The sequence below is a fragment of the Oncorhynchus mykiss genome, chromosome 12, assembly GCF_013265735.2.
Source record: "Oncorhynchus mykiss isolate Arlee chromosome 12, USDA_OmykA_1.1, whole genome shotgun sequence".
Classification (NCBI taxonomy): Eukaryota; Metazoa; Chordata; class Actinopteri; order Salmoniformes; family Salmonidae; genus Oncorhynchus; species Oncorhynchus mykiss.
The window spans coordinates 39,968,003-39,988,894 of NC_048576.1; the positions used below are offsets into that span (position 1 = coordinate 39,968,003).

The 20,892-nt window shown below is 45.0% G+C and overlaps 1 protein-coding gene and 1 long non-coding RNA gene across 19 annotated transcripts in view; both read right to left on the bottom strand.

The window, feature by feature from the left end:
• Nucleotides 1-20,892, bottom strand: part of ncam1a (neural cell adhesion molecule 1a) — a 315,716-nt gene that overhangs the window by 240,229 nt on the left and 54,595 nt on the right. The gene's annotated exons all lie outside the window — the stretch shown is intronic.
• LOC118937672 lies at nt 5,040-11,529 on the bottom strand. Its single transcript, XR_005034984.1, has 3 exons — nt 9,458-11,529; nt 9,249-9,357; nt 5,040-5,891 (listed from the first exon to the last, which is right to left on the bottom strand). It is a non-coding gene; the product is annotated as an uncharacterized LOC118937672 (long non-coding RNA).

Genomic DNA, 20,892 nt, shown 5'->3' on the forward strand with positions numbered 1-20,892 from the left:
CACACCTGTTAATTGAAGTGCATTCCAGGTGACTACCTCATGAAGCTGATTGAGAGAATGCCAAGAGTGTACAAAGCTGTCATTTTTTTGTTTCATTTTTTTATTTCACCTTTATTTTACCAGGTAGGCCAGTTGAGAACAAGTTGAGAACAACTGCAACCTGGCCAAGATAAAGCAAAGTAGTGCAACAAAAAACAACAACACAGGGATAAACAAAAGTACAGTCACTAAATATAGAACATCTATATACAGTCTGGAGTAAGGAGGCAAGGCAATAAATAAGCCATAGTAGCGAAGTAATTACAATTTAGCAAATTAACACTGGATTGATAGATGTGCAGATGATGATGTTCAAGTAGAAATACTGGTGTGCAAAAGAGCAGAAAAAGTTAATAAAAACAATATGGGGCTGAGGTAGGTTGTTGGATGGGATATTTACAGATGGGCTGTGTACAGCTGCAGCGATCGGTGAGCTGCTCAGATAGCTGATGCTTAAAGTTAGTGAGGGAGATATAAGTCTCCAACTTCAGCAATTTTTGCAATTCGTTCCAGTCATTGGCAGCAGAGAACTGGAAGGAAAAACAGCCAAATCACTGGGGAGGACCAGTGAGATATACCTGCTGGAGCGCGTGCTACGGGTGCGTGTTGTTATGGTTACCAGTGAGCTGAGATAAAGCCGAGCTTTACCTAGCAAAAACGTATAGATGATCTGGAGCCAGTGGGTCTGGCGATGAATATGTAGCAAGGGCCAGCCGACGAGAGCATACAGGTCGCAGTGGTAGGTAGTATATGGGGCTTTGGTGACAAAACGGATGGCACTGTGATAGACTGCATCCAGTTTGCTGAGTAAAGTGTTGGAGGATATTTTGTAAATTACATCGCCGAAGTCGAGGTTCGTTGGATAGTCAGTTTTACGAGGGTATGTTTGGCATCGTGAGTGAAGGGGGCTATGTTGTGAAATAGGAAGCCGATTCTAGATTTAATTTTGTATTGGAGATGCTTAATATGAGTCTGGAAGGAGAGTTTACAGTCTAGCCAGACCAAATAGGCAAAGGGTGGCTACTTTGAAGAATCTCAAATATAAAATATATTTTGATATGTTTAATACTGTTTTGGTTACTGCATTATTTCATAATTTTGATGCCTTCACTATTATTCTACAATGTAGAAAATACAACAACAAAAACAAAAACTGTAATGAGTAGGTCTGTCCAAACATTTGATTGGTACTGTATATATACATATATATATATATACAGTATATCCTTTTTTTACCAGGTAAGTTGACTAACAACACTCTCATTTACAATTGGAAGCTGGGGATGATTAGGTGGCCATTATGGTATGAGGGCCAGATTGGGAATTTAGACAGGACACAGGGGTTAACACCCCTACTCTTGCAACAAATGCCATGGGATCTTTTATTTAATGTCCCATCCAAAAGACAGCGCCCTGCACAGGGCAATGTCCCCAATCTCTGCCCTGGGGCACTGGGATATTTTATTTTTGACCAGAGGAAAGAGTGCCTCCTACTGGCCCTCCAACACCACTTCCAGCAGTATCTGGTCTCCCATCCAGGGACGCACAAGGACCAACGCTGCTTCGTGCAAAATGTATGGGAGGCAAACATCTATAGCTCACCAGCATTAGCCTAGGTTAGTGGCCCACAATCTGTGATATTAAAAACAAATGAACCGAGGTGAGCATATTTTCTCCCCACATGCAGAAATGAGAATTGGCATGGAAATACAAACACTTTATGGCAGGCTTGAAATCATTACAATAAATGGTTCTCGCAGTAGGGATCATGGCTCATATCAAAATAGAATATTTATATTTTTAATCAGGAAGAACTGAATGCAGGCTGTGAGTTCAAACCTTCAAGGTGGGGTTTGATTAAGGTCTTGTTTTTGTTTTTTAACACAGGCAGAAAGGAAGCCAAATAAAGCCCCCTTGGAGTCTGGACTGGCGAATAGTACCAAAAGGACCCAAATGAGGCCTCGAAATATGTAAAGATCTAATAAAACGTGTTGGGCGTAAATGGGTGTTGAAGAACAGCATGAATTAGATACTAAACGAGAGCTGGGTGACCGAGCCATACTGTGCTGGTGGGACAGACATTCCAACTGATTGTCCGTCTGCACCAGATAGCCAAGGAGGGCTTTTAAATCTATGTGGGGAATGAGACGACACAATGTACTGCCCACGTCTCTGTCTACTCTTCTCAGGTTCATACGCTATTTAAGAGGCCCACCAGGAGCCATAAATTAAGAGAGGCCTTCTACCATAAAGGACCCTCTTTAAAAGGGCGAACGTGTGGTCCATGCAGCTGGGCTGGGGATTATTCCCTTGTAACGAACAGGCTGTGAATACGACCATATATAGTGCAGTCATACATAATGGATGCATAGCCCACCAGCATGACTAAACCATATTAAACATCTCCAGTCAACAATAAGATAAGAATGCAGAGAAATATGTAAAGCCACTTTTTTGAATTACTTTAAAGCCAGGGAGCCTAGCCCACTCCCAACTTCGGTCATCATTTCTCCCAAATAAAGAGATGCTTTTTGAATCCTATCTAACCAATCAGGCAATTGCTGGGACGGCCACTGATTCAGTTACAGTGGCAGCTGAGTTTCTGGCAACTGGTAGCATAAGGGGAATCTCCCCTCACTTTGTAACGTATGGTAGCTCAATGCAAGAACACAAAGACCCCGGCTGCCCACAGCTGTCTAGACAAAAGCGGCACAAAATGGAGGGTAAAGCCAAAGAAGTAGAACTGGACACCAGGCTTCCGTCACAAAAGGACAGGCCATATAGGCTTTAAATGGCAGGAGGGAGGTAATGAAGGACAAACTTAGAGCCACTTTGTTGAGCGAAGCAATATCCTACAACTATAACCTGTCCCAAGTTAAGTTCAGCATTAATTATGTATCCGAGTCAGCTTTCTTTAGAGTTTCTAGCTCTCCATTGGGGTATAGTTCAGTAATGTAACCTTATTCCCCAACACGTTTCGAAAGGTTCCTGTATGCAGGGGATAAGGGTGAGGGCGTTTGTAAGGGGCAACTGGCCAGTGTTAACACAGCACTCCAGCCACCTCAGATGTGGACATGAAAGAAAATAGAATAGCTTTGACTTGGCGATGACACTTATGAAACACAGTAACAAAAACTCAGTGGCAAAAGGCACCGAAGAACAACAGGTTCTTTGTGAGGGAACAACTGTAACACGAGTGGCGGGTTCAGCCAAGGAACTATTTTTATGAATTAGCTTGAGCATTGAGCAATAACATGTCCTGATGGTTCTCATGAAAAAATAAATATTGTAAGTGCTCAACGCAACCGTATCGGACATTTTTAAAACTGGGTCACTTTACCCTCTGGCAGAGTGCATTCTGATTTAAGCATTGCAAGCAGGCCAAATGCAATTTACTATTGCTGGAAATTGCCAGGAACCTCACAATACGATACTATCACGATACTTAGGTGCAGATACGATATGTATTGCGATTCTCACGATTCTAGATGTATTGTGATTAAATAGTGTATTTTATTGCCATTTGATGTTCCAAACATTGCACACTATACAGTGCATTTGGAATGTATTCAGACCCGTTGACTTTTTCCACATTTTGTTACGTTAGCGTTATTCTAAAATTGATTAAATTAAATAATTTCCTCATCAATCTACCCACTACCCCATAATGACAAAGCGAAAATGGTTTCTTAGAAATGCTAGCAAAATTATTAAACATCAAAAAACAGATATACACTACCGTTTAAAAGTCAGAGGTCACTTAGAAATGTCCTTGTTTTTGAAAGAAAAGCACATTTTCCGTCCATTAAAATAACATCAAATTGATCAGAAATACATTGTAGACCTTGTTAATGTTGTAAATGACTATTGTTGCTGGAAAGTTCTGATTATTATGGAATATCTACATAGGCATACAGAGGCCAATTATCAGCAACCATCACTCCTGTGTTCCAATGGCATGTTGTGTCAGCTGTTTATCATTTTAAAAGGCTAATTGATCATTAGAAAACCCTTTGGCAATTATGTTAGCACAGCTTAAAAATGTTGATCTGATTAAAGAATCAACAAAACTGGCCTTCTTTAGACTAGTTGAGTATCTGGAGCATCAGCATTTGTGGCTCAAAATGGCCAAAAACAAATAACTTTCTTCTAAAACTCGGCAGTCTATTCTTGCTCTGAGAAATGAAGGCTATTCCATGCGAGAAATTGTCAAGAAACTGAAGATCTCGTACAACACTGTGTTCTACTCCCTTCACTAAAAAGTGCAAACTGGCCCTAACCAGAATAGAAAGAGGAGTGGGAGGCCCCGGTGCACAACTGAGCAAGAGGACAAGTACATTAGAGTGTTTAGTTTGAGAAACAAAAGCCTCACAAATCCTCAACTGGCAGCTTCATTAAATAGTACCCGCAAAACACCAGTCTCAACATCAATAGTGAAGCAGCGACTACGGGTTGCTGGCCTTCTAGGCAGAGTAGCAAAGAAAAAGCCATATCTCAGACTGGCCAATAAAAATAACATATTAAGATGGGCAAAAGAACGCAGACACCGGACAGAGGAACTTTTGCTTTTGTACTTTTACAATGGATAAAAGTAGAGACTTGGAGCTAGAATATGGTATATAATAAACTGTTGTTGAGGAACAATGGGAAAGTAATTCTGCTTTGGAAGTTGAGAAACTTGTAACCCCATTTGTGAAATGAACCCTTGAATTTTTGGTACACCTACTGGAGAGTTCTTCTTTGACAACACATTCAGCATATTCACACCCTGTGAAGCCTTAGCCCACCCATGTCTTTAAGGAATCACATGTAAGGCCATGTGCTAAATAGTATAGTAAACAACCAAATATTTCAAGATGAAAAGTAGTAGCCTACAATAAGGAAAAACTCCAGGTAAAAACACACTTTATCTAGTCCTTGGCCTATATCCTAATCTGATTTACTGTAGGTGCAGGTCTTGTTGGTCTTCCCATAACCGTCTCTCGTAAACACACACTATATCAAACAAAATCAACATTTATTTGTCACATACAGAAGGTGTAAACGGTACAGTGAAATGGTTACATGCATATTTGTAAAGTAGCAATATAAAAAAAAAGGTGTCCAGAAAATATATTTTATAAATATTAGATGATGCTTACCGCAGACAAATGTCTAAATTGATGGGTCCTGTGAATGAAATGCTATAAATGCCAGTCACATCTTGTTAAGTGTACAGAAGGTGTACATGATACAGTGAAATGGTTACTTGCATAGTAGCAATATCAAAAATAGAAAGTGTCAATATAAACAATAAATAAACAAAAGTGTCAAAGTGCCAGTAAGAGAAAGAACAAAATATACAGTATGTACACGAACAATGTCAATAACGATATCAGTGATACTTTTGATAGACAATGAAGTTATATGCATACAATAAGGGGTAAAGTGGCTGAGCAGCGTGATAAAAACAAAATGTAGCAGCAACGTATGGTATGCGTGTTTGTGTGTTAGGGGGAGAGTGATGTGAATGTGCTGCTACTAGAGAGAGTCCGGATGAATGGGAACTCGGCCTCCAGTGATGAACTGGTCCATCAGCACCACGCATGAACAAGGGCATCTATATTTGGAGAGCCTGTTTCTGTCCTGCCCTTTACTTTGGTGCAGGACATTTGATGTCCATGGCCTCCTTGTCGCAAAATTCCCTAATCTTCTCAAAAATATATCTTTGTCTAGTTGTGTCCAGGTGGTGCTTGTACAGGCAGACCATCTATGGGAGAAAGGACATCAGCATTGCGCAGCAGCTGAAACCTGGTCCCGACTGGGTCGCTGCTCCTTTGGCGACAACAACACCAGGCTCCAGAGCATCAAAGCTGTAAAACAGGAAAAAAATTAAGACATTACAACCTTGCATAACATCAATTGACCTCCCAAGTTTAGATAATAAGAATAACCTCATACAATGCAATGAAAATGATATTCAGTTGAAGTGCTGGTACTGCTTGATCTGTGGCAGCCACCTGAAGTAAGGTGTCACGTTCTGACCTCTATTTCCTTTGTTTTTGTATTTATTTAGTATGGTCAGGGCGTGAGTTGGGTGGGCAGTCTATGTTTGTTTTTCTATGTTTTGGGGCAGTTCTATGTTTTCGGCCTAGTATGGTTCTCAATCAGAGGCAGGTGTCATTAGTTGTCTCTGATTGAGAATCATACTTAGGTAGCCTGGGTTTCACTGTGTGTTTGTGGGTGATTGTTCCTGTCTTTGTGTAGTATTCACCAGATAGGCTGTATTAAGTTTTGAGTTCTCACGTTTCTTGTTTTTTCGTTAGTTTGTTCATGTATAGTGTCGAGAATAAAATACAATGAACAACCACCACGCTGCGCTTTGGTCCGCTTCTCCTCCTCCTACAGACGAACGCCGTTACAGAATCACCCACCACAACAGGACCAAGCGGTGTGGTAATGGGCAAAGGAAAAAGCAGCAGCAGGAGCAGCGCGAGGAGGTATGGACATGGGAGGACGAATTAGACGGAAGAGGACCCTGGGCTCAGCCAGGAGAATATCGCCGTCCCAAAGAAGAACTGGAGGCGGCGAAAGCGGAGAGGCGCTGGTATGAGGAGGCAGCGCGGCGTCGTGGATGGAAGCCCGGGAGTCAGCCCCAAAAATTTCTTGGGGGGGGGCTAACAGGGAGTATGGCTACGCCAGGTAGGAGACCTGAGCCAACTTCCTGTGGTTACCGGGGGGCTAGAGAGACCGGGCAGGCACCGTGTTATGCTGTGGAGCGCACGGTGTCCCCAGTGTGGGTGCACAGCCCGGTGCGGTACATTCCAGCTCCGCGTATCGGCCGGGCTAGAGTGGGCATCGAGCCAAGTGCCATGAAGCCGGCTCTACGCATCTGGTCTCCAGTGCGTCTCCTTGGGCCGGCTTACATGGCACCAGCCTTGCGCACGGTGTCCCCGGTTCGCCTGCATAGCCCAGTGCGGGCTATTCCACCTCGCCGCACTGGCAGGGCGACCGGGACCATTCAACCGGGTAAGGTTGGGCAGGCTCGGTGCTCAAGAGCTCCAGTGCGCCTGCACGGCCCGGTCTATCCGTCACCACCTCCACACCCCAGCCCTCCGGTGGCAGCTCCCCGTACCAGGCTGTCTCTCCGGCCCATCCGTCCAGAGCATTCCTCCTCTCCAGCGCTGCCGGAGTCTCCCGCCTCTCCGGCGCTACCAGAGCCTTCCTCCTCTCCAGCGCTGCCGGAGTCTCCCGTCTGTCCGGCGCCTCTGCCGGAGTCTCCCGTCTGTCCGGCGCCTCTGCCGGAGTCTCCCGTCTGTCCGGCGCCTCTGCCGGAGCCTCCCGTCTGTCCGGCGCCTCTGCCGGAGCCTCCCGCCTGTCCGGCGCCTCTGCCGGAGCCTCCCGCCTGTCCGGCGCCTCTGCCGGAGCCTCCCGCCTGTCCGGCGCCTCTGCCGGAGCCTCCCGCCTGTCCGGCGCCTCTGCCGGAGCCTCCCGCCTGTCCGGCGCCTCTGCCGGAGCCTCCCGCCTGTCCGGTGCCTCTGCCGGAGCCTCCCGCCTGTCCGGCGCCTCTGCCGGAGCCTCCCGCCTGTCCGGCGCCTCTGCCGGAGCCTCCCGCCTGTCCGGCGCCTCTGCCGGAGCTTCCCGTCTGCCCGGCGCCTCTGCCGGAGCTTCCCGTCTGCCCGGCGCCATCGGAGCTTCCCGTCTGCCCAACGCCGCCAGCGCCGCCCGTCTGCCCAGCGCCGCCAGCGCCGCCCGTCTGCCCAGCGCCGCCAGCGCCGCCAGCGCCGCCCGTCTGCCCAGCGCCGCCCGTCTGCCCAGCGCCGCCAGCGCCGCCCGTCTGCCCAGCGCCGCCAGCGCCGCCCGTCTGCCCAGCGCCGCCAGCGCCGCCCGTCTGCCCAGCGCCGCCAGCGCCGCCCGTCTGCCCAGCGCCGCCAGCGCCGCCCGTCTGCCCAGCGCCGCCAGCGCCGCCCGTCTGCCCAGCGCCGCCAGCGCCGCCCGTCTGCCCAGCGCCGCCAGCGCCGCCCGTCTGCCCAGCGCCGCCAGCGCCGCCCGTCTGCCAGGAGCCGCCAGCGCCGCCCGTCAGCCAGGAGCCGCCAGTGCCGCCCGTCAGCCAGGGGCCGCCAGTGCCGCCAGTCAGCCAGGGGCCGCCAGTGCCGCCAGTCAGCCAGGGGCCGCCAGTGCCGCCAGTCAGCCAGGGGCCGCCAGTGCCGCCAGTCAACCAGGGGCCGCCAGTGCCGCCAGTCAGCCCAGCGCCAGCGCCGCCAGTCAACCAGGGGCCGCCAGTGCCGCCAGTCAGCCAGGGGCCGCCAGTCAGCCAGGGGCCGCCAGTGCCGCCAGTCAGCCAGGGGCCGCTAGAGCCCCTCCGCCCGGAGCAGCTGTCCCTCTGTCCCGAGCAGCTGTCCCTCTGTCCCGAGCAGCTGTCCCTCTGTCCCGAGCAGCTGTCCCTCTGTCCCGAGCAGCTGTCCCTCTGTCCCGAGCAGCTGTCCCTCTGTCCCGAGCAGCTGTCCCTCTGTCCCGAGCAGCTGTCCCTCTGTCCCGAGCAGCTGTCCCTCTGTCCCGAGAAGCTGCCCCTCTGTCCCAAGCAGCCCCTCTGTCCAGTGGGGTCATTGAGAGGGGTGGGCATGGTGAGTAAGCCACGGAGGCGGACAATAAGGCGGACTGAGACAATGGCGAAGTGGGGTCCGCGTCCCGCGCCAGAGCCGCCACCGCGGACAGACGCCCACCCAGACCCTCCCCTATAGGTCAAGGTTTTGCGGCCGGAGTCCGCACCTTTGGGGGGGGGTACTGTCACGTTCTGACCTCTATTTCCTTTGTTTTTGTATTTATTTAGTATGGTCAGGGCGTGAGTTGGGTGGGCAGTCTATGTTTGTTTTTCTATGTTTTGGGGCAGTTCTATGTTTTCGGCCTAGTATGGTTCTCAATCAGAGGCAGGTGTCATTAGTTGTCTCTGATTGAGAATCATACTTAGGTAGCCTGGGTTTCACTGTGTGTTTGTGGGTGATTGTTCCTGTCTTTGTGTAGTATTCACCAGATAGGCTGTATTAAGTTTTGAGTTCTCACGTTTCTTGTTTTTTCGTTAGTTTGTTCATGTATAGTGTCGAGAATAAAATACAATGAACAACCACCACGCTGCGCTTTGGTCCGCTTCTCCTCCTCCTACAGACGAACGCCGTTACATAAGGAGTCAGGTGTTGTTGCCAGCCACAGCCTTACACCAGCACCATACCAACCTCCAGTCCAACCAACAGTGGGATGTTGTCCCGTCACAGTGCTGTCCTTCACCACACCAGCAATCTCTCCACAGATTCCTGAAGGAAGAAAGCCCGAATACACGTACCTCTGAAAAATAAACAAATAATGCGAGATTAATAAAAGTAGTGCCAATCATGTTGGAGGTAAATTAAATAATAAAAATATGGGTTATTTATGCTTTACATACCAAGTGTTGTCATCGATTCCTTGTAGAGACACCACACTGCTGCTTCTGTCACATGGGATGGCAGCAGCTTTCCACCAAAGTGTTTGTGTCCTGGGTGGCATCGTGGCAATACTATTGCATTATCCTCGGCATAGTTGTTGTTCACAACTCGCTGCAAGTCCTCATGCTTCAGGTGTAACCTGCGCTTGCTTGGACCAGCTCTCTTTTTGATGAGGCATTAGACCATTCTCCTTGTATGACTGGTGGAAGAGAGTCTGGCGTGTTCTACAGATGCTGAAAGACAAATTCCAGATACAAATATCTTAGCATTATTATACAATAGATAGCCGTAATCACCGCCAAACACACCTGACTAACTTGATTAGTCATGTAATCATCTGCCGAAGTGGAGTCTTGTTTAAACATGTAGGTAGCTAAACAATGACCCATAACCCCAACCCATAGAGTACAAGCAATACAAACCGATTGTCATAGCTAGTTAAAGCTAACGAACTAGGTTCAAAGTAAGTTAGCCATCTAACATTAGGCTATAAGTAGCAATGCAAATGGCTTCATGAGATAATATTAATACACAGATCATAAACGTAATGTTAGCTAGTGAGTCAGCCAACTAATGTTAGCTAGCTGGCTTTAACTTGCAATGAAAACGACTTCCTGACTAAATTCCTGAAATGTATAATATCTGAAAATGTAGCTGGACTCTTACCCGTATTCATAGATGAACGGTTCACGGCAGACTGCAACCCATTTCATTAAATTGGACGTCCTGTGTCGTTTCCGTTTCATTTGTACAGCTTGCTTGGCCCGTTGTGTCAAATCGCTCTGGTTCACACTGACCGTGTGCAATGCCATAAGATTCATCAGATCTTTTTCCCTCTGTCACGGATTCCATTTTTGCCCTTAGTTTGAATATGTAATCCGGAGAAACACCTCGATAATATCTTTAAAAAAAAATGCAGTAGAAAGGAGTATCTACACATAGCGAGCAGGCTATGTTATAGACAGAATGTGCTACATGGTCGATCAATCCAAAATCATCTCATCGCTTGTCCAGCCCATTCATTATCTCAGCCAATCATGTCTAGCGGGAAGGTTCCCTCCTTTTTCTGTGGCTAAAAACATCTAGGCTTGTGATTATTCTTTTTTTAATTCCTATTTACAGATGGCATGCAAGTTTCTTATTAAGGCACATGAAGGTTCACGTGGTCCAGAAGGCATTCTGCCCAAAAAAAATCATTTTGATAAAAAAAATAAAACATTCTAATGCCTCTTCTGTGAAGTAGTGGCTTGCGACATATGCCTAGTTTCCTGAAACGAGTCCCATATTGTCCCCCAAAACTATTGCGATATGTAAACTGTATAGCTTTTTTTACCCATTACTACAATTTACACCGGGCTCTTATCCACATGTATTGTCCTGTAAAGAGGGCGTGGCCTAGATATGTACAGTGCCTACTCAGCCTAAGCTCTGGCAGGATCAATGGGAAAGCTGAAAGACTTTTAATTCAATAATGCTCATGTTAAACCAATCCAAATCTAATTGGATTGGCCATTTCCCTTCATCGATCAAGCTGCAGAGTCTGTCACTTAGCGAAGAGGATGTGTGTCTCTACTAGTGTCAAACCAATTTGTCTCTCACTACTAAAACGTGCTTAATGGGATGGATATACACAAGCATTTGGTTAGGACGCATATTTCCATGACAATAGCCGGGAAAGCACACTTCTCAGTTTTCACTTTCTTTCTAACTAATTCTGTAGTTACTACCTTTTGCCAGAGCAGAAGGAAAGAGATAAAGACATCAGTTAAGGCGTGTGGCTAAGTATTGTCACTTCATTTCATTTTCTGAGCTCCTCAGAACAAAAAGAGACTGTCCGTGCGGGAGCTTGATTAAACTCTTTAAGCATTTATCAGATACACTATCGAGCCTGAACTCCTGGGCAAATTCAAGGTTTTAAATGTTTATCAGATACACTATCGAGCCTGAACTCCTGGGCAACTTCAAGGTTTTAAATGTTTATCAGATACACTATCGAGCCTGAACTCCTGGGCAACTTCAAGGTTTTAAATGTTTATCAGATGCCCAGGAGTTCAGGCTCGATAGTGTATCTGATAACATTTAAAACCTTGAAGTTGCCCAGGAGTTCAGGCTCGATAGTGTAACTTCAAGGTTTTAAATGTTTATCAGATACACTATCGAGCCTGAACTCCTGGGCAACTTCAAGGTTTTAAATGTTTATCAGATACACTATCGAGCCTGAACTCCTGGGCAACTTCAAGGTTTTTAATGTTTATCAGATACACTATCAAGCCTGAACTCCTGGGCAACTTCAAGGTTTTAAATGTTTATCAGATACACTATCAAGCCTGAACTCCTGGGCAACTTCAAGGTTGGAGGAGCTAAGGTTTCTTTTGCTTTGTTCACCGAGCCAAGAGGGGGAAAAGGCATCTGAATGTCTTTAGTAGAGCACATGAGGGAAATCTATTCACTGCCAAGTCTGAGACCACAGCTGGAAAAAAACACCATGCAGATGACCACTGGAGGGGAACTGTGCTGAGACTTAAAATAGGAGTATTTGTGGAACAGAATCTAGGAATATGATCCATGTGTACTCAGTAGCAATAGGTGATTCACGACTAAAGGAATTTGCTATTGTTCTTGGGGGTGCCTTCAACTCTGAAAGTCCAGTTTGCTTAAGAGGGTAGTTCTCTTCTAAAACTGCTGAGTGTGCAGGGGGCACTAATAGTACTGCTGACAAGGCCCTGATCGTACTTGTTGAGTTATAGCACAATCCTTCACAGTATGATCTCAGAGGTTGGTTGCTAAATCCTCCGGGTTTGACCCACCCCGAGCACTAGAGAAGTGATGAGGAGCTAAAAGGCTGCCACCTTCACCTCTCTAAGCCTATGGGTCACTGTTTTGTGTCAGTTAAAGTAAACTCTTAGTACACCGTGTAGCCAGCTCATTTAATATGCACCGATTGAGATCCAGAAGTCTAATGAAGTATTTTTTTGGGGCTTTACCAACCTGTTATTCTTCTCTCTTTTTACACCCTAGCTCAGCACACTGGGTTCAATTCTCTGTCTCAATGTGTTCAGGGCAACGCGTGACTCATGCTAATGAAATCTCATTCAGCAATCGATGAGCAGCCTTCGGCTTAATGTTTATGCATACAATTATTTAATCTTAACGCAATCTCACTGTCTGGGGGGGTCTTCTCTCCTCCCTACCCCCCTGCCAATTAGACAGACTCGTATGTCAACTGCCTCTGGGAAAATAAATAAATAGGCAGCAAAAAAAAGAGAGAAAGAAAACACTTGCTACTTACAAATGAATGGTACTGAAACAGTCAACAGGGCTTTTCTGCGTGTGAGGATGTTCCCCTTGAATAAGCAGATTTAGGGGAGTGCTAATAGGTCTTTGTAGATTGCCTTTCAAGGATCAAAGAGATGAATCGGGCCCATTAAAATGGGACAGAGCAGTGTAGAAACATAAAATAAGGGAAGACTTATTTGCTGCATTCTAAAGAGGCCTTTCAGTGAATGTCTTCTCACCTTTCACACAAATAGCAGTGCCACGATCGCAAAGATTGTTTCATGATCATTCATTAGATGGGATCAATGAACATAATCATGTAAAGCCTAGTTGGATGTTTGACCTAGAGATGTTTCAGCGACAGACCATGAGTCTCAAGTACATGTCTAGGACAGTGTTTCCCAACTCTGGTCCTCGAGTACCCCCAATAGTACACATTTCTGTTGTAGTCCTGAACAAACACACCTCATTCAACTCATTGAGGGCTTTATGATTAGTTGACAAGTTGAATCAGGTGTGCTTGTCCAGGGCTACAATGAAAACTTGTACTTTTAGGGGTACTCGCGGATCAGGGTCGGGAAACACTGGTCTAAGACATGCTCATTTCTCAGTATGTGAAGATTATCATACACTGCCATGGAAATAGAATACGACCCAGTTGACAGCATGTGACACTATTTTCACCCTGACCACTAGATTACTGGCGAGGTCCTCCAATGAGAACTGAGTCTATAAAGTTGTTCAAACACACGGCACACATACTAGATTCGAAAAGCTGACTGTTTGGGTGAATACCTCTCCTTGCCTCCTCATGAACTGTTGTTGTGTTTTTAGCCATGATACTGTAGTGATGCAGGGAAAATAATTGCTACAGTTACATTTCAGGATATTATTTTTTACGATATATTGTATTGTTTTGACAATATCGCAAGAAAATGTTTTCTGTAGTTGGCTGTACCTGCACCAAAATAAACCTATTTGTTTTCATCACTTTTATTTTCATGACCGATTAATACTTATTTTCTAATGGCTCTCTCTTGTCCCTCTGCAGCAGACATATCGTGAGAAATAAGTTTGGACCATGCAATCACAATAGAATCACAGTATTGAATCGCAAATACGTTTAGAATTGTGAGAATCGCAATACATATCGCATCGGCACCTAAGTATCGTGTTAATATCATATCGGGAGGTCCCTGGCAATTCCCAGTCCTAAGATACTGCCATGACAACCAACACCCACAAAGAGTAGATATGCTCTTCTTGCTTTGCACGCATTTGCTTTGCACGCACCCTCTTCTCTGGTTTATTCCATCTATCATGGAAGTGTTCAAGGTTAGAAACAAAGGTTACATCCGATATATGCTAATGACCTCTCCCAAGATTTCAGAAGCCTCAATTCCAGGCAATCTGTTGGGGGTTCAGGTTACCTTGACTATCAGCAGACCACAACTGCCAGTAATCTAGTCACTGAAAGCATTGTCTGGTTCTGTGGCTCCAGCTAGTAAGTCGCAACATCTACGGAAGTACAGAGTTTAGATATACTGCGCACATTGTCCGAGCTGTGAGCACAACCATGAGTGGATAGTTGACTGTCGCTCCAAATCTCAACTGCAAACACTTGGCAATTTAGATTGCACTTGATTGCAATTTCGAAGAGAGAATTCGATTTACATAGAAACAATTTCTTCACAGCTGAAAGATGCAGCCGCTCCAAAATATGTCTTGAGAGATCACTTTCTCTCTTCACAGACAGTTCAAGCCGTTCAAACAACGTTTTAGATTTCGGCACAACAATTTCAATTTTGATACTTTATTTCTGCCTTTTGGACACTTGGCACAACATTATGCCACCTGCTCTCATAGCTGCTCCAAATCCGGTGCAGTCATTACAATTCATTTGATTAACTTAATCTATGGGCCATTATGTGTAATGGGCTGAAATGTCTTACAGTTGGCCTAGTTATGACAGCAAATCAATACATGTATTCCCCTGAATTAAAGTAATCCAGCGAGACTACTTTTTTAATGGGTATTGCATTTCTTGGCATAATAATGTAATGTCCCAATGGTCAAGCTCATCAGCATTAAAAACGTTAAAGCCACAGTAACTGTCAATCACCTTAATACTCAAACAGATGGAATCATTTTTATTTCAAATACAACTGAAATATAACACAATTGTGTCGTTTTCATTTGCTGTACTTTACTGTCTAACACCAAAGGCAGTCTGAGACATCTTCGATATGTTTATTGAAATGGTGGTATTGAAAACATATCCTCTTCACAAAATAACCCTCCAACAATTTTGATTCAGTAGAGCCGATAACATATCAATTTATTTGTTGGACAGATGAATAGCAGCTGCAATTCAATAAATGGTCCTAATAAAATGTGCTTGTTGACGCTCCTCATAGTACAACTGTGTTGTAAAGGACTCGACAATGGTGATTGTCTGGCACACAACAATGTCTAGACAGGAGGAAAAAACCTAGGAGAGGGTAAAACCAGGGGTGCACATCAAAAGCTGCCTGATTACTGTCTGCAGTGAAAGCTGGCATGGGCTCACCCTCATTTTCAAAAGGACAACTGCAAGGGTAATTCCACAAACAATGGCACTTAGGCACCTGGGGAATCTTCTAAAAAAGCATCCTGGCTCCCTCGATTACCCAGCTCTCACATGGTCTACAATCCAGTCATGGTGTACCCGTTCATGGGCAGAAATTGTTAAGAGTGTGGGGGGTGGGAGGAGAATGAGAGAGTAGTGCCTTAATGAATCACAGCAGTAGCAATAAACACATAAGCATTACAGCATGGGATACTTTCTGCGACACTCGAGCAGGGATCTGATTAGATGCGATGTGTTGGATGGGATGGATGGGGCCTGTCTACTACCCCTACTCTCTCTCTCTGAGGCACAGACACAAAATGGCAGCTGAGAGGCTCCCTGAACACATTGATCTCCACCGTTCTGCCTGGCGCCTGGCTGAGCCATATGGCTTCAGCAATCACTTTAGCCCCTGCCAGCCTCTGCAATACTTACACTTCTTCAAGAGGAAGATTGGCTTGCCTACCTCAGCGCCGTAAGTCTGCTCTGTTTTCGTTCCTTTGCTGTCTTTTTTTCATGGTAACTCAAGCAGCAAATGTGGAGAAAGCATCGACGTAAGACCTTCAGGCTGTTACCAGGCTGTTCAGGGGGGGCTTTCGATCCAATACTGTGCTTGTGGATCAACACTCAGTTAATTCAACAGGAGCCCATATTTCTGATGAGAGCTCAAATGTTCTACCACTTCACAGTGTACACAACACCAAATGGCTCAGATGAATTGTACAGTAAACCAGTAAGTGTGAGAGAGAACAAGAAAGCAAAAAAGATGAAATGCTTATTGAGAATCTCATACACAGTTCCCTGTGAGAAGGGGGGGGGACTGGAAGGCAGTTGGAGCTTCCTTGGCCTTCACTCCTCTTCTCCTTCCAACAAATAGTTTTTTTCTCTATGTGATGTAGAAGTATATTGACTGAGCTGCTTACCCCTGGCAGTCCGAGACACAGACATGCATGTTAGTGTTAGAAGGCAAGGAGTCCCTGTGACCAAGTACTTAATGTAAACCATCTCTATGTTAGTCAGCCCTCTCTGCAGCTGCTTTGCATTAGACTGATATTAGCCTCAATACAATTAAACCTGCCTGGCTGAGCCACACTCAGAGCAGAGGTACCCCTCTGAGCGGTTGGATCTGCAATGTCTTGACAGCTAAAGAAGCTCAACTCTCTCTCTCTCTCTCTTTGTTTCACTCTGTCAACAGACACCATAATAGATAGTCATCCTGACCTGTGGTCTACTAAAATTTCCACCATTCATGTTTACAGTGGAGGACAATTCATTAGAGGTGAATTGGCCCATTGACCTCCTCATTATCAATGAGCCAACAGCCCTTAAAAAATGGTTTATTTAACCTTTACTTAACTAGGCAAGTCAGTTAAGAACAAATTCTTATTTACAAGAATCTGGCACAGCCAGAAGAGGACTGGCCACCCCTCACAGCCTGCTTCCTCTCTAGGTTTCTTCCTAGGTTCCGGCCTGCATTGCTTTGCATTACTCTGGCCAAACCCCAACGACGCTGGGTCAATTGCGCACCGCCCTATCGGACTCCCCAATCACGGCCAAGTGTGATACAGCCTGGACTCTAACCAGGTACTATAGTGATGCCTGCTTGCACTGAGATGCAGTGCCTTAGACCACTGCGCCACTCTGAATATGTTTTCTTTATCAGTTTTTACTGAAAGGCTGAATTCCTACAAGCACACTGAAGCCTTACAGTAGAGCCCAAACATACTAGTTTGTGAATTCATAAAGACCAATACATATATAATAGCATCTACAGATGAAGCATCTTTTCTAGATGTCAGGATGGTGTATTGGAGGCAAAGTCAAGTGCAGGAGAGCAGATACAATGAACAGGCGCACTTTTATTATAGTTCCAAAAACGAGAGCACACCTACATGAAACAAACATGCTCAAAAAACGGAACATAAAAGTAGAGCGCGTAAATTAATACTACCTAACATGAACACAATTACACACAAAACATGATGGGAAACAGAGGGTTAAATACAAGTAGTTTAATTGGGGAAATGTAAACCAGGTGTGTATGGAAACAAGACAAGACTAATGGATACACGAAAAAATGGAGCGGCGATGGCTTGAAAGCCGGTGACGTCGATCGCCGAACGTCGTCCGAACAAGGAGAGGGGCTGACTTCAGCAGAAGTCGTGACACTAGAAAAGGTTTATAAGGACTCATTTGCATAAAGGGTCCCACCCATTTAGTAACCAGGAATCCTTGATTTATGGTGGCCATTTAAATTGACCCCATAAAGTTCCCCCTACTATGTTATAGGGCGAAGAGGCAACACTGTAGTGATGGGAAGTTCAGTTTTTTTTTTTTACTGACTCTGATCTTTTCAACAAAATAACACATTTTCATTTGATTCAGAAATGCCCAGAGCCCTACTGGCGGACGATGAACTCAAAACTCGAAAGAGTCGTGATTCTCGCCATAGGGGGTTGGAGAGATGTGACTAAGAGACTTATAAAAGTGTACTTCAAACAATGTACATTTGTGACTGCTAAGCATATAAATAATAGTATTTATTGCTACCTTTGAAACAATGTCTACACTCTTAGAAAACATGGTGCTATCGTAACCAAACTAGATTGTGAATGACTCTTTGTGGAATGACTTGACTGACGAGAGGGAGATAAGCACATATCGTTCTCGAACTGCAGGAGCCCCCTGATTCGTTCTCGAGTTTGAATGTTGAGCAGAAGCAGGCTGTGTATCCTAGGTTTTGTGTCCATCACAGCCCAAAGCTGCGTCCATCGATAACATTCAATACTCAATTGGTAACACTTAATTTTAAGGTACACATATTAGCCACCAATTTGTAGTTTATAAGTATGTACAGTTGTAGTCGGAAGTTTACATACACTTAGGTTGGAGTCATTAAAACTTGTTTTTCAACCACTACACAAATTTCTTGTTAACAAACTATAGTTTGGCAAGTCGGTTAGGACATCTACTTTGTGCACGACACAAGTAATTTTTCCAACAATTGATTACAGACAGATTATTTCACTTATAATTCACTGTATCACAATTCCAGTGGGTCAGACGTTTACATACACTATGTTGACTGTGTCGTAAAACAGCTTGGGAAATTCCAGAAAATGAAGCTTTAGAAGCTTCTGGGAGGCTATTTGACATCATTTGAGTCAATTGGAGGTGTACCTGTGGATGTATTTCAAGGCCTACCTTCAAACTCAGTGCCTCTTTGCTTGACATCATGGGAAAATCAAAAGAAATCAGCCCAAAGAATTGTAGACTTCCACAAGTCTGGTTCATCCTTGGGAGAAATTTCCAAACGCCTTTTCAAACAATAGTACGCAAGTATAAACACCATGGGACCACGCAGCCGTCACACCGCTCAGGAAGTAGACACGTTCTGTCTCCTAGAGATGAACGTACTTTGGGTGCGAAAAGTGCGAGTCAATCCCAGAACAACAGCAAAAGACCTTGTGAAGATGCTGGAGGAAGCAGGTACAAAAGTATCTATATCCACAGTAAAACGAGTCCTATATCGACATAACCTGAAAGGTCGCTCCGCAAGGGAGAAGCCACTGCTCCAAAACCGCCATAAAAAGCCAGACTATGGTTTGCAGCTCCACATAGGGACAAAGATCGTACATTTTGGAGAAATGTCCTCTGGTCTGATGAAACAAAAATAGAACTGTTTGGCCATAATGACCATTGTTATGTTTGGAGGAAAAAGGGGGAGGCTTGCAAGCCGAAGTTGTGGCAAAATGGCTTAAGGAAAACAAAGTCAAGGTATTGGAGTGGCCATCACAAAGCCCTGACCTCAATCCTATAGAAAATGTGTGGGCAGAAGGACTATAATCCTGACTCAGTTACACCAGCTCTGTCAGGAGGAATGGGCCAAAGACCCAAATAACTTATTTTCCACCATAATTTGCAAATAAATTCATTAAAAATCCTACAATGTGATTTTCTGGATTTTTTTTCTCATTTTGTCTGTCATAGTTGAAGTGTAGCTATGATGAAAATTACAGGCCTCTCTCATCTTTTTAAGTGGGAGAACTTGCAAAATTGGTGGCTGACTAAATACTTTTTTGCCCCACTGTATAAGTACATAAAAGGTCCAGAAGATTTAAAAAAATGCCAGCTCAAGCTGAGATATTAATGCTTCATCTGTAAAGCAATTAACTATCAACTAATTAATGGGGTACACCGTTAGGAAACATTGTTTTATGTATGCGGGAAGTTGCTGTGTTCACGCCTTGAATGCAACGATTCCATGTTTCTAGGTTTCTTCATACGTGCATTCCATCCGTGATGTTTTTAAGATGCTTAGGCCATGGTAATCTCAGGCTTTCATGAAATAAAAAAGTAAACAAACAGCCATCACAACACAGAGCTTAAGCATATGTTTTTTTCAAATGGCATACTCTTCCCTCAGTGTTTAAATGACATGCTCTTAAAATAGCCGTGGAGATGAAAGCCTTCACAAAACCAGTCAAATCCCTGATTCACATTCATCTGACCTCTTTTTAAAAACGAACTCTCCTCCCCTCTTTGCTCTTTTTAAAACTCTGCCTCGCTCTAAAGGTTGTAATTGTGGCTGCTCCAGGGTAATTTCGAGGGCAGCGGCCCTCTGTTGCCCCTTTTTTTGGAGTGTGAGTAGTGTGGTTGGCTTTGAACCAGGCCTGGTTCGTAGTCATTAAAAACCCTGGACCTTTTGGAAATACCACTAGGTCTTTGGACATTTGACATCCATTTTGGAGCATTTCCTGGCTGCCAGTGCAGGATGTGCCAACTCAAGGAGTATCTTGGAAATTGTTGAAATGTCTTTAGGGTTGGGGAGTCATTACCAAACAGAGCTGCAAAGGGGGTCGACCTGCTTGCCAGCCAGCTCAACACACGGGCAACAGATGATAGGGAATGCCATGTGCCACAACCAGCCTGCCGACACCGATCCCTCCCAGCCAGCCAATCAGGGTTTACAGAAATAGACTAGCGGGCCGTGAGTAGAGCACAGCGGAGCGTTTTTCCTGGGAATGTGGAGCGGGGAAAACATCCTCATCGCTACGCCAGCTCTCCCAGACCTTCTGACACTGGCAGACGAGACTTAGCTTGCAGCGCTGACACACCGACAGAGGGGTGTTTTGTTTTGTGGCTGTCTAAGACCTTCTACTCTTAGCGGTTATTTGGCTCTTCTTAGCACTTCAGGTATTCACACTTAAGGCAAAATCGAGTCAAAAAGTATCCAAAGAAGAGAGAGAGAGGGAAGGAAAGAGAGGTGAACTTCCGGAGGTATGTTGTGGAGGCAGAGGAGCCGGGATTCAGACAAGAGCTGTAAATAAATTAACAACCGAGAGGAGAGACTGGCCTTGAACACACAATCCTTCTATTGCTAGGAAGTCAGTGTTTTCATCATATGACTCCACTTCAGATGCACCAGACATCATGACTATATTCCTTTCCTAAAGATACCTCAGCTGTCAAAGCTGTTAAATAATGCATTTGGCATTTGAAAAGTGCCAT